Source organism: Lethenteron reissneri, chromosome 31, assembly GCF_015708825.2.
Source record: "Lethenteron reissneri isolate LAM-NWPU_2019-01 chromosome 31, ASM1570882v1, whole genome shotgun sequence".
In the NCBI taxonomy this organism is placed as follows: domain Eukaryota; kingdom Metazoa; phylum Chordata; class Hyperoartia; order Petromyzontiformes; family Petromyzontidae; genus Lethenteron; species Lethenteron reissneri.
The window spans coordinates 9,213,471-9,225,894 of NC_083809.1; positions in this window are offsets into that span (position 1 = coordinate 9,213,471).

The following is a 12,424-nucleotide window of genomic DNA, read 5'->3' on the forward strand; positions in this document are numbered from 1 at the left end:
ATGGACATCGAATTGAAATTGAAATTAAAGGAGCAGAATCGGCTTTCAATTGGAACTCAGTGCAGTTTCACTTTGGTTACTTTTTGGTCGCACTTAGTGAACATTTGTAAAAAATAGTGAACACCGACTTCTCCCCTTCCGATTAATATTAAATAATCACTTGTTTCAAATTCACATCAATTCCAAAAGGTTACTGTAACTGCGAAAATGTTTAGTGAAAATATATTAGTCAACACCAACCCTGTCCTTCCGGTTCACAAAGAGTTTATTTGTGTATTCACATCCATACAGAATCAAGTCGATGCAAATAATAATTCAATAATTCCTACAGCTATTGTACAGTTGCAACGAACATACGTCGAGAACGAGGTGTATATATTTTTAAATCCTTTATATTAAGTTCACTTGCTTGCACGCTTACGACCGTGCAAATCTTTCGGTCGTTTTTTAACCCACTTCCCGTGATCCAATCCAGCTGACATTTTGCACACAGACTCGTTGTGCGTGACAATTTATTTTCGTGAAACATTTTTTCAAAAATGTTCCAATTTTTAGGAATTTTTCTTTCATATTTAATTTAAAAATTTTCATATTTAATTTAAAATACCAATGTGATAAAAATGAAACTCTTACTCAAGAAAAACAGAAATGAATAATAAAATAAAACCGATGCCACGCATATAAAGGATTTATAGTGAAAAACTTTGTTTTTACGGGTTAAGTTTTTTTTTTGCATTCACTCCCACAGGTGAGGAAAAAATGTAAGTTTGGAAAATATTTTTTTTATTCAAACATTTTATTTATTTTCTTCCTGATAGAAAGGTAACTCAAACGGCTTTTATAACGCTACGATAAAGGTGATTTACAATTGTAATTCTTTATTCACAGGTTCGTAATAAATTACTCTCAGAAAGAGTAAATAACATTCAGTACATCACATTCGGCCATTTGGATTTCATTCAGATGAAGCCAGAAGTCTGTGCAGACGAAATAAGAAAGACGCCAGATGTGCAGTGCCGGATTATCCCAGTCGCAAAAGTAGCTACACGTGCTATGGGCCCCGCACTTTGAAGGTCCCCGCGCTAAATGCCTTCAAGCTATCAATTCCGGTTCAGTGATTCTGCACTTGCTCTATTACTGTAGTACTATACTGCCTTCAACTTTTATGAACGACTGGGTGTTTAAGGTTAGCGATTTGCCGTATTATCCGGCTGTATATAAAATTAAAAAATACAAATACTTTACAAGTTAAACATTTATGGTGTTTTAATATTTACGTGTTTTATTGTTTTATTTCGGGCCCCTTTATAACATATGCTACAAGCCCCGCACCAGCTTAATCCGGCACTGCAAAGGTGGCGTTATCGACAAATTCAAGACGCACCGGATCGTGTACGTCGTGAAAATACCCCTCACGTGACGGGCAATTACACCAGTTTTACAGCATTGCCTCGAACGTGGGCCCATGGTAAATAGCTGGCAGTTCACCCGCATTGGTTCGCGCAAGCAGGCCGACTGCTGCTGTTGCTGAGACACTTAATGTCGAAACCTGTCCAGGGTTTGCTTGAGTTGAACCAATGCTGCTGAAGTCATGCACTCCCAGAAAGAAGGCCTCACGGCTGATGGGATGTATATATATATATATAACAATACATCTGTATATTTGATGTGGAGAGGCATATGTAAAGGAGGCGAATGGTGCTGGTGGTAATGATCAGATGGTGGTGGTGATGATGATGATGATGGGAGGGTTGTTGGTGGTGATAAGATGATGGGAGGGTGGCGATGATGATAAGATGATGGGAGGGTGGCGGTGGTGAGGATGGGAGGGTTGGTGGTGATAAGAGGGTGGTGGTGTCAGGGCCCGATTAAGATTGTGTAGGCCCCTGAGGGCTACAGGTACTGTGAGGCCCCCAGTAATATTTTCAAAAGGAAAATAAAGTGAAATTTTTTTAAATGTATTTTACAAGGCTAACAACAAATAACATTCTTTCACTTAATCACTAGAGGCCCTCCGGCTGGCATAGTCCTTAAACCGGCCCTGTGTGGTGTAGACGATGATTAGAGCGTGGCGGAGAGGCATATATGAAGGAGGCGAATTGTCTACAGAATTCATCTATAATAAGTAATATCAAAACATGAAACACGCTTTTATGAAATGTACAAGTAATGTCAGAACTCTACGACTCCAGGAAGTGGCCTCGAAGCTTGCCATAACGTGAGGGACCGTGTGGCCAATTACAGCCAACGTCAATTGAGCGTGGACAATTAGACTCAAGCCGAAACATAACATATAAAAAATAATGTTTAAAATATATACTTTTATTTTTTATGATAGAATATAGTATTGTCATCAGCATGACATAAGTATACCAAGTTTGCAGTCGAGACCACATTGGGAAGTGGGTTAAAATTGAGTTACCAGATTTGAGGATACAACAACGACAGACTGAGCGAGTTAAATGAAAGCGTGTAAATAATAATAAATATGTGCTGGCTGGCTGGCTGCTCGCAGGGGGAGCACGTGCGCGGTGGTGACGTCACTGCGCACGTCTGCGTGAAGACGTCACTCGCATCCCACAACGTGAGAAGAGTTCGTGCGGTGACGTCATGTCCCCCCTCTCGCCTCTCATCATCATCATGATCATCATGATGATGAGAGGGTGGTGGTGGTGATGAGAGGGTGGTGGTGGTGATGAGAGGGTGGTGGTGGTGATGAAAGGGTGATGGTGGTGATGGTGGTGGTGACGATGGGAGGGTGGTTGTCGATACTAGGGTGGTGATGGTGATGTTGGTGAGAGGGTGATGGTGGTGATGATGAGAGGGTGGTGATGAGAAAAGGTAGTGGTGATGGTGGTGATGATGACGATGGGAGTGGTTGTTGATGTTAGGGTGGTGATGGTGATGTTGATGAGAGGGTGATGGTGGTGATGATGAGAGGGTGATGGTGGTGATGGTGGTGATGATGACGATGGGAGTGGTTGTTGATGCTCGGGTGGTGATGGTGATGTTGGTGAGAGGGTGATGGTGGTGATGATGAGATGGTGGTGGTGGTGATGATGAGAAGGTGGTGATGGTGATGAAGGCGGTATAGTACTATAGTAATAGTGATGTTGGTGAGAGGGTGGTGGTGGTGATGATAAGAGGGTGGTGATGGTGATGACGATGGGAGGGTGGTTGTTGATGCTCGGGTGGTGATGTTGATGATGAGAGGGTGATGGTGGTGATGAGAGAGGGTAGTGGTGATGGTGGTGATGACGATGGGAGGGTGGTTGTTGATGCTCGGGTGGTGATGTTGATGATGAGAGGGGAGGGAAGAGAGGAGGGAGTGAGCGGCACTCAGCAGCGTCTACTTTCACAGGTGGGGGGGGGGTCAGAGGAGGGATTCGGGGGGGGGGGGTACACGTGGGTCACGTGGTTTACGGGAGGCTCGACCCGATTTAGATGGAAGCGTGAACCTTCATTACACTGGTCAACAACAACAAAAATTCTGGCCTGGACTTTTGCAGCTGTTTTAGACTAATTTCAGGGTGCCGATTCCAAATCTGATGTCAGATTTGCTATATCACATCGCATTTTTATGCTATCGGCATACCCCATTTTCATTGATTTTACCCGAAATTAACTCTGTTACTTATGATTGCAAGTTGTTGCGAGTCAGTGACTGCTTTAGTGTTAAAATATGGTGCTGTATTTTTAGGATAGTGTGTTTATAATATAATTTTATGTAGATATCCACATTTATTTAATATTTTTCTTCTGCAGTTTTTATTGAAAATTCAATATTTTATATCTCAAAAACCTGATGTGATGGACAAAAACTGATGCCAGATTTGGAATCAGCACCCTAAAATTACCTTAAAACCGTTGGAATACCTTATGCCAGAAAAAGTGTGTTGACCAGTGTTATCATTCGCAGCTGCCTTCAGCGAATTCATATCCCAGACGAGGAGCTCTCCTTATCCTTCCAGCAGGGGGCGATATCCTCCCACGGTTCGCTGCGAGCGAACTTATACGCCGCGAGCGAACTTATACGCCGTGAACACATGATTTGGTGGCTTGTTATGCAGAAGGGCCATTGCCCGAAACGTCGCCTATTAAGTACTCGTCATTTTAAGGTCAAATCGTTGACAGTACACGCAGACACAAACATGTTTTACTTGCATAGTAAAGTAATTGTAGTTTTTTCCTATGCTATACAGCCAGATAATACGACAAATCGCTACCCTTAAACACCCAGTCTTTCATAAAAGTTAAAGGCGGTATAGTACTATAGTAATAGAGCAAGTGCAGAATCACCGAACCGGAATTGATAGCTTATAAGTATTTAGCGCGGGGCCCTTGAAAGTGCGTGGCCCTTGAAAGTGCGTGGCCCGTAGCATTTGTAGCTACTTTTGTTACTCGGATCACCCGGTACAGCACTCAGTGTAGGGACACATTGCAGCGCCCTGTCCCTCAAACCCCCCCCTCGACCCCGGCTTGCCCCCCCCCCCCCCCCACGTGGTTATCCCGGTGGGGGGGGGGGGGGTCCCAGGTTAATTATAGCTGCGATCAGCGCTTCGTGGGCAGAAATTGACGACTCCAAGGGGGGGAGGTGGAGGAGGGGTGCCCGCACCGCTCGCGACCTCAACACGCATCGTCAACGCCACGGTGGCTAAGAGATGTTAACTACCTCGCCTGGTGTACAGGAGGCCGTGGGTTCGATCCGGACCCTGACGGCTGTTGGATATTTGGCGTTTGCGTTTCTCGCTCTACGTGGTCTCGTGGATTTTTCTCCGGATACGTCTCCATATTTAGAAACATGCGTTTAGAGACTATCTGGGTGCGATACGTTTCCACTTCGTTGAGCTTGCGTTTTTGGTCAGGTCGCATCTTGAAAGCGCTATATAGCTCAGTGGGTCTCAGCTGGCAAATAAAAAATAGTTTAGTTTTACATCAACATCATCGTCCACGTTGTCAAAACCCGTCAACATCATCATCACCATCTTCATCGTCAACAAAAATCAACATCATGAATGTCGTCAACATCATCATCGTCCACATCCACTGCTGGATGAGTGGCAGCCTTTCCTAACCCGGCAGTCGAAACAACGAAGGTTCAACCTCTCCGACAGATCCACAGACACTCCGCCCAGTCCCACTCAACGTCAACAGCGCCGTGTTTGGGAGGCCTTAAGAAGGAAAGCAATATACTCGATACATCGGCGACGTTTCGGGCAATGATCCTAATAAGTGCTCGTGCACCACTGCCCAACGCGGCATGACCGAATAATTGGACAATGCAGCAGAGAGAGCAAGGTCGGGCTCGGGATAACTGTGACGACGCGTGGCCAAGGCGAACATCGTCCGCTCACCGCTCGGAGCGACGGCATGCGCACATGGGGACAGTGATTGTTGGCGGGCCGGCATGATCGAAGAAAAAGGAACGAACGACATAATAAGTATAACCCGTAAAAACAAAGTTTTTCACTATAAATCCTTTATATGCGTGGCGGCTAGAGTCCTCTCGTCCTCTGGCTTGAGATGGCTGCCACATATGGGTCAGATGATTGCATTGCACCATTAAGCAATTGATAATTAAATATAATATTTTTGTCCTAAAAAGTGTACAATTTTGGAAAAAAAATTTCACGAACATTAATTGTCACGCACAACGAGTCTGTGTGGAAAATGTCAGCTCGATTGGATCACGGGAAGTGGGTTAAAAAACGACCGAAAGATTTGCACGGTCCTAAGCAAGCAAGCGAACTTAATATAAAGGATTTTAAAATGCGGGATGAGGGCTGGTTCCCAGTAAACATGTCACAACATTAGGTCAAAACAGTGTCAACGTTGTGACGTGGCTTGAACCTTTGGGACAACGTTTGCTCTCGACGCTTACTGAGTCGAGGTGATTTTGGAAGATGAACGTGCGAATGAGAAAATGACACCGCTAATTACTCACTCCAGCAGCAGTCACCGCTCCGTGCGGGCTGATTTTTGCCAACACCGGTGACACTGCGTGTGAGACTGCATGTGATTTTGGTGACACTGCGTGTTATGTGCGTGTCTAGTTTAGCTATGGGAGAACGAAACCAGAGGAAACCCATGCAGAACAGAGGGCGAACATACACAATCCATACGGAGAGGTGCCCGACTTGGGAATCGAACCCAGGCCCGTTTTTGTTACTGCGAGGCCCGAGTGTTACCACCGCCACCCTGCCACCCACGAACTGGCGGAGGGTGTCGTCCCTTCGATGCTCTGCTTATCCTCCGAGAAAAGAAACCGCTCATTAACGGATTCACAATTCGTGTATTGTGGGTTAGATCGTCGCGTAGGATGTATGGTGCCAAGCTTTGACCATCACCACGCGACAGGGCCAATACAAGCGGAGATGTCACGTCATGGGCGAATGCGCCCCCAATTGATTTGGTTTTTGAGATAAAGTGGAGGATGTTGAAAGACAACCAAAATGTTGACAACGTATACGCGACATCTCGCCGGAGATGACATGCAGCGTCATCGCGTGTTAACAAAAGCTCAGAGATCTCACGTGATCTGAAGGGTTTCCAGTTAGATCTCGCGATATTCGAGCTCAGTGGCACAGTCACTGCACTCCAGCCGGGATCGGGAGCTCGTACACAAACTCGCTAGATGCACGATTGCATAACGCGACGTGCGTAATAACCGGAGCTCTGAAACCGACACCAATTCCCCGACTCCCTGTTCTGGTGAACATTCTGCCTCCAAAATATCCGACATCGCGCAACCACTGCAAGGGATTTACACTACGAGACCTCCTTTGCCAGTGGCAAAATATAGTCATAGGTTTTTACCCTTTGGAACCTCATTTGCCAGTAAAAATATGATAATTTGATTTTTTACCCTTCTATCTGGCAACAAAACTAACACTTTATTACAAGAGTCATGTTTGCATAGACCACAATACCTGCAGTCATAATGCAAACAAAAAACACAACTTTGATAGGACAGTGCACATTATCAGAGTTGTGTTTTTTGTTTGCATTATGACTGCAGGTATTGTGGTCTATGCAAACATGACTCCTTGTAATAAGGTCAGTTTTGTTGCCAGATAGAAGGGTAAAAAATCCAATTATCAGGTTTTTACCCTTTCAACTGGTACAAAAACTGGCACCTTTATATCAAGGAGAGTGCATATCATTATCATCAGAGTTATTTTTTTTTTTTGCATTTTGACTGCTTGTGTTGTGGTTATTGCAAACATGATGCCTTGTATAAAGGTGTCAGTTTTTGTACCAGTTGAAAGGGTAAAAACCTATTACTACACTGCAAGGGAGTTAACACGTTTTCTTGCCAACAACAGTCGACTCAACCAAAACCACAAACACCTCCCGATTAGCTACCTACGGTGCGCCGTCACCATCCCAGAATCTCGCCGGAATCCGCAAGGAACGCCGACGAACAGAACGAACACCCCATTCGAGACCCAAACACCGCACCTCCTTGCTTTCACATTCCTCATCCTCCTCCGAGAATACTGGTGGGACCATCCACACCAGGAGGATGCATCACGTCTCCTGCAAACATTGGAAAATTAAAGTGGAGCCACAGTTCGAATGTGTCCATGCAACCCAAACTTTAGACAGGTTAGGGTTATGAAGTGAATGATCACCATCATCAAGTAACACACTGTTCAACTGCATGCCTATACAGGTCACCACACGAATGTAGTGTACTAATTCACAGACACTAATAGGAGGTACTCCCTCTCTCCTTTATTCCGGCCTTCACAGCCTTTAGGGCATAACCACCCACCGGGTCGGGAGAGCCAACACACTGCCAGACCCCCAGCTTGAAGAGGGTGAAGATCACAACGATTTAAATGTTTATTCATTCCTCAATCATGGACAGACCGCTGCCTTGAGAACAGCCAAAAAGAACAGGAGATCACAACGACTACGGCACGAGGAGTTCCTTTCCAGATCGCAGCAGCCCCGACTGTGAGTCGGAACTCGCCTTACATCCTGAACAGCGTGGCCAGGCTCTTCCCTCGGCCCCCGCACGCCTCTGGATCCCCCCAGAGGGCTGCCTGCCTTGCCCACAGGTGCAACTGGTAGAACGGGCTGTTACCCCTAATTCTATTGTTTACCAATCTCCCAGTGACTCATTCCACGTCCCTACACGTTTATGGTGATTAACTGAGAGCAGACAACAACAGCTGCTGCGATTTTCGTGCACACAAAAAACGGCAGGACGTACAAGCACAATGTGCATGCATAATGTGTGTTGATTACCATATCAATAACCCAACCGGTAATGGATTTCCATTGTAATTTATATACATTCATTAACCGCCCCTGCCAACCCCATCACATTTATTCCTATATTTAATGAGCGAAACGGGAGGATTTCTCTACAAATCTGGCTGTCGCATGATGATGCTAGTTGTAATTACTGGCGAAACGTCGTACTCGAATTGTAAATATCGTGAGTCTACTCTCGAACACAAGTAACGAATTGCCATGTTTTGTTTACGCGACAAACCTTACTAATTGGCTGTGTTGGGTGGTGGCGGGTTTAACGACACATTCATATTTACGCAATCTTACTCCAAAACAACTCTATTTTGGACAGTATGGTAAAGCACTGAAGTCTTCGCTCCTTCAGCGGAGGAGGAACAGCAACACTACACGAACTCTCTCCTGAAGCCTTCTCGTGGCTAGCAGACCTCGACATTGGCATCTAGCTCCTAAACCATATTACCATCATCCGCAAGAATAGCATTGGAATTGGCCAAATATCTCAAATGCAGGATCCTCCTGGCAAAGAGTATTGAGACTCAGTGAGGATTTCCTGGGTAAATAAGCGTAATCAACAACAACAATAACGATTACGATGATGGTGTTAACAGTGACGATGGTGGTGATGATGATGAAGCTGGCGACTACAGTGAGGACAATGTTGATGGTGTTGAGTTAACCCAGGTCGGGTTGTGAACTCGTGCATCCGTGTGTCTGGGAACGCAGACTGCGCTACAGTTTAGAATTCTAACCCGAGATGTTAATTTCACTGAGTCAGCTGCGCAGTCAGATCAGCGCTAAACTCAGCAGCGCTGAAAAGTTCCTACTTTGAAATATGAGACCGTAGCAGAAGCATCAGCAGCAGCTGCATCATCATCAGCAGCAGCAGTAGCATCAGCAGCTGATGCATTATCAGCAGCAGCAGTAGCAGCATTAGCAGCTGCAGGAGTAGCATCAATCATAATTAGCAGCAATGGGAGCATCAGAGTTATCATCATCAGTAGCTGCTGCATCATCATTATCAGTAACGGCATCGATCATAATAAGCATCAGCAGCAGTAATGGCAGCAGGATCATCGTCAGCAGCAATCCTCATAGTTGGCTTCGCACCATCACAATCCACACCATCATCATAACCATCATCGTCGTCCATAACACCATCTTCACAACCACCCCCAATAGTGCGTGGCTTCGCATGTGTGCACGGTGATGTGTGCGGGTGTGTCTCACTGCGTGTGTGGGTATGCGTAGGCTGCTCGACTTCACACAACGTCATGGCTGCACGCCAGACCCAAGCAAGAACATCTGCTGGACTACATAGTGACGGAACAGCAAATGCGGGCCCGTGTCCTTGACATTGACTATCGCCTTGTCATCTGTAAGATGAGCATGCCATTTTTACATTTACGATGGTGGGCGTACACTTAGGACCCCATTCAAATCCGTGATAGCTTGGTCTCGGCTAGGTCCTGATGAAAGTTCCAAGCGGGAATTTCATCATCGGTTGGCATCGCCTCCCCCCCATCCTCCTGATGCCAAATGGAAATGTGTGAAGTTCAAGACTGGCTCACGCATCTGCAGTGGCTGCATTGGATACGCGGTCCAGACCTCCCCAGGTACTCTGAGGAGGAGGTTTACCGCACCATTCATTCGGAGGTTCGGAGAGCCGTGCGGCGCTGCAAGGATCAGTGGTGGTTGTGGGTTGCCGAGGAGATGATAGCTGCCTGAGTGGAGCTTCTGTGCCTCAAATATTGGGGGAATGTAGCTGCTCCCTGGCCGAGATGTTACCTGTTGATCCCAGGTAAAGCGCTGGGCAGAGGTGACCTCTCACGTGAACTGCTGAGTGAGGGGGGCGATTGTGTGCCGTCTGCCCAATAAGACAAATTATAACTATCTGGACCCCCACTCATTCACCCCCTCGACTCTCCACGAGTGACGGGGCAGTTGTGGTGAGATTGGAGAAGTTTCCGCAATTGGGCAATTGTGATTATGACCAACTCCGGTTCGGCAACAGTCGTCTCACTTCAAATCGGTCGTACGGCATTTTCCGTTGTATTAGCTGCGTAACTCTGTATGAAAACTACCTGGCCCATCGCTCCATGTGCAACTACAGGCCTTTTCGGCTAGAGCTATGGCCTCTCTTCTCCATGCTTGCAAAGCTTGGAGGTCATAAAAAAAACGTCTGCGCCGGTTTGAAACATTTAGGCTGGGGGCTAAACGGGCGCGCACGGGCTCTAGAAGAGATGGACTAATACGGTACGGAAGGATGTGGAGCTGAGTGGACTTGCCAATGACTGGTACCAGCCGTGTAGAGATGGGCCTCTGTATAGCATACGTATGCGTGTGTCCCTGTGCGTGTGCGTATTAATAAATTTGTTGTGAAATTTACGAGCGCTCGACTGCCAGAGCTCCCTGCCCGTGACTTACGACACGGGTTTATATTTAATGTCCTCGCCGCACGCACGGACATTCATACACACACCTACACACACCTACATACATATGTAAGAGTAGGAGGCACTCTGTTTATTAACACGGCCTAAGAGTTAACACTTTTATAATTCGTCTCTAAATAAACTACGTTTCCCAGCCAGGGCAGCTGGAAGACTGACTGCCTGACTGGCGACGCCGAGATGGTGAAGACAGAGACGGCGGCGATGATCCCACTCCTCACGACAGCCTCGAGTCCCCCTACAGGGACCCCTCTTTTACTCTCAGCGTGGCCTGGCTCCGCCCCCGGCCACGCCTCCTTTCTGGAACCTACCAGCGGGTTCTTGGTGTGACCCTTCCGTGACCTTTCCCCCTAGATCCCCCCTCTGGTCTATCACGTGGCCTGCTGTAAGTCAGGGCTGCTGTAAGCTGCAGATCCCCTTTCCCGCCAGCAGCCAGCGCTATGCTGCTACGTAGCCGATTCTATGTCACTACACATTATATAAAACAGGCAAAGACACATATACACGTAGACAAAGATCTCCCCTGTAGTCTTAACAGACTGTTGGGACAAGTGCTGCTAGCGAGTAGCACCTATGAAGGCCGGCGCGGCACACGCCCGACCGCCTTTGTCTTCCCAGTGGCGATGCTTACACACTGCAACAGGTACTCATTTGAGGCTGAGTCGACCGAGGGGAGGCCCAGGACCGGTTCAGATAATCGTCACTGGTGTTGGCCGTGAGCGGGAATCGGACTCGGGTCGCCGGGTTCCCTAACCACCTCTATTGCACACTGACATGTACACATGTACACACTATTGCACACGTGTACATGCATTGTACACGTACAATTCTACACGCGTGTACATGTGAATTTGCACACGCGTCTATGTACACTTGTAAACACGTGCACATGCAAGTACACGTGTGCACATGTATGCACCTGTAAATATACGCTAACATGCAAAAACAATTCCCCGTATATCCTCGACGGGCTGTGTTAGCGAGCGCCTATTAAGCCCGACCCTTGCTGAACCTGAGCCAGCGGTGGAAATTCCACATTCCTATGGAGGGAGCGCATTAAAAAAAAAAACAATCCACGCATACATGTGTACACACGTGGCATATAAATAGCCGCACTCACGCAGAGGCACACGCAAACGTGTGAATGCACCACGCAAGCAACTATAAGCACACGCAAGACAAAAGGAAAAGATCCCTTATTTCGCCTACACAGGCCGTTGGGGCATGTGCTGATAACGGGCATCTATAAAGGGCGGCACGCGGCACGAGGGGGATTTGTAGCCAGCGCCTCGCCCGGCATGCCGATGTCTCGCCACTGCTAATTATTCCGCGCCAGGTACTAAGTTAATGCCGAGTCGACCTAGGGGAGAGCCAGCACCGATACGCGCCCACACAGCGACGCGCACTCAAAGACGCAGCACTTCTGCCGTTCGCCACTCAGTTTCATTTATTAGGTATAACCCATGCGGCTCTTGACCAGGGTGCAACCGCAACAAAACAAAAACATGAACAAGAAACATCCTAAAGTGGCTACGCGCCACAGAAAAATCCGGGAAAAAACAACAAAGTCTTCCAGAAAAAACACCGTATTTCACCGCTGTGTGCAAAATCCCAGTGGGATGCAAGTAAAACAATAACAACCAGAAGACAATGCAGATTAAAGTTATCAGGCTAACTCTGTACTACAACAAACAAACATGGCTAAACCA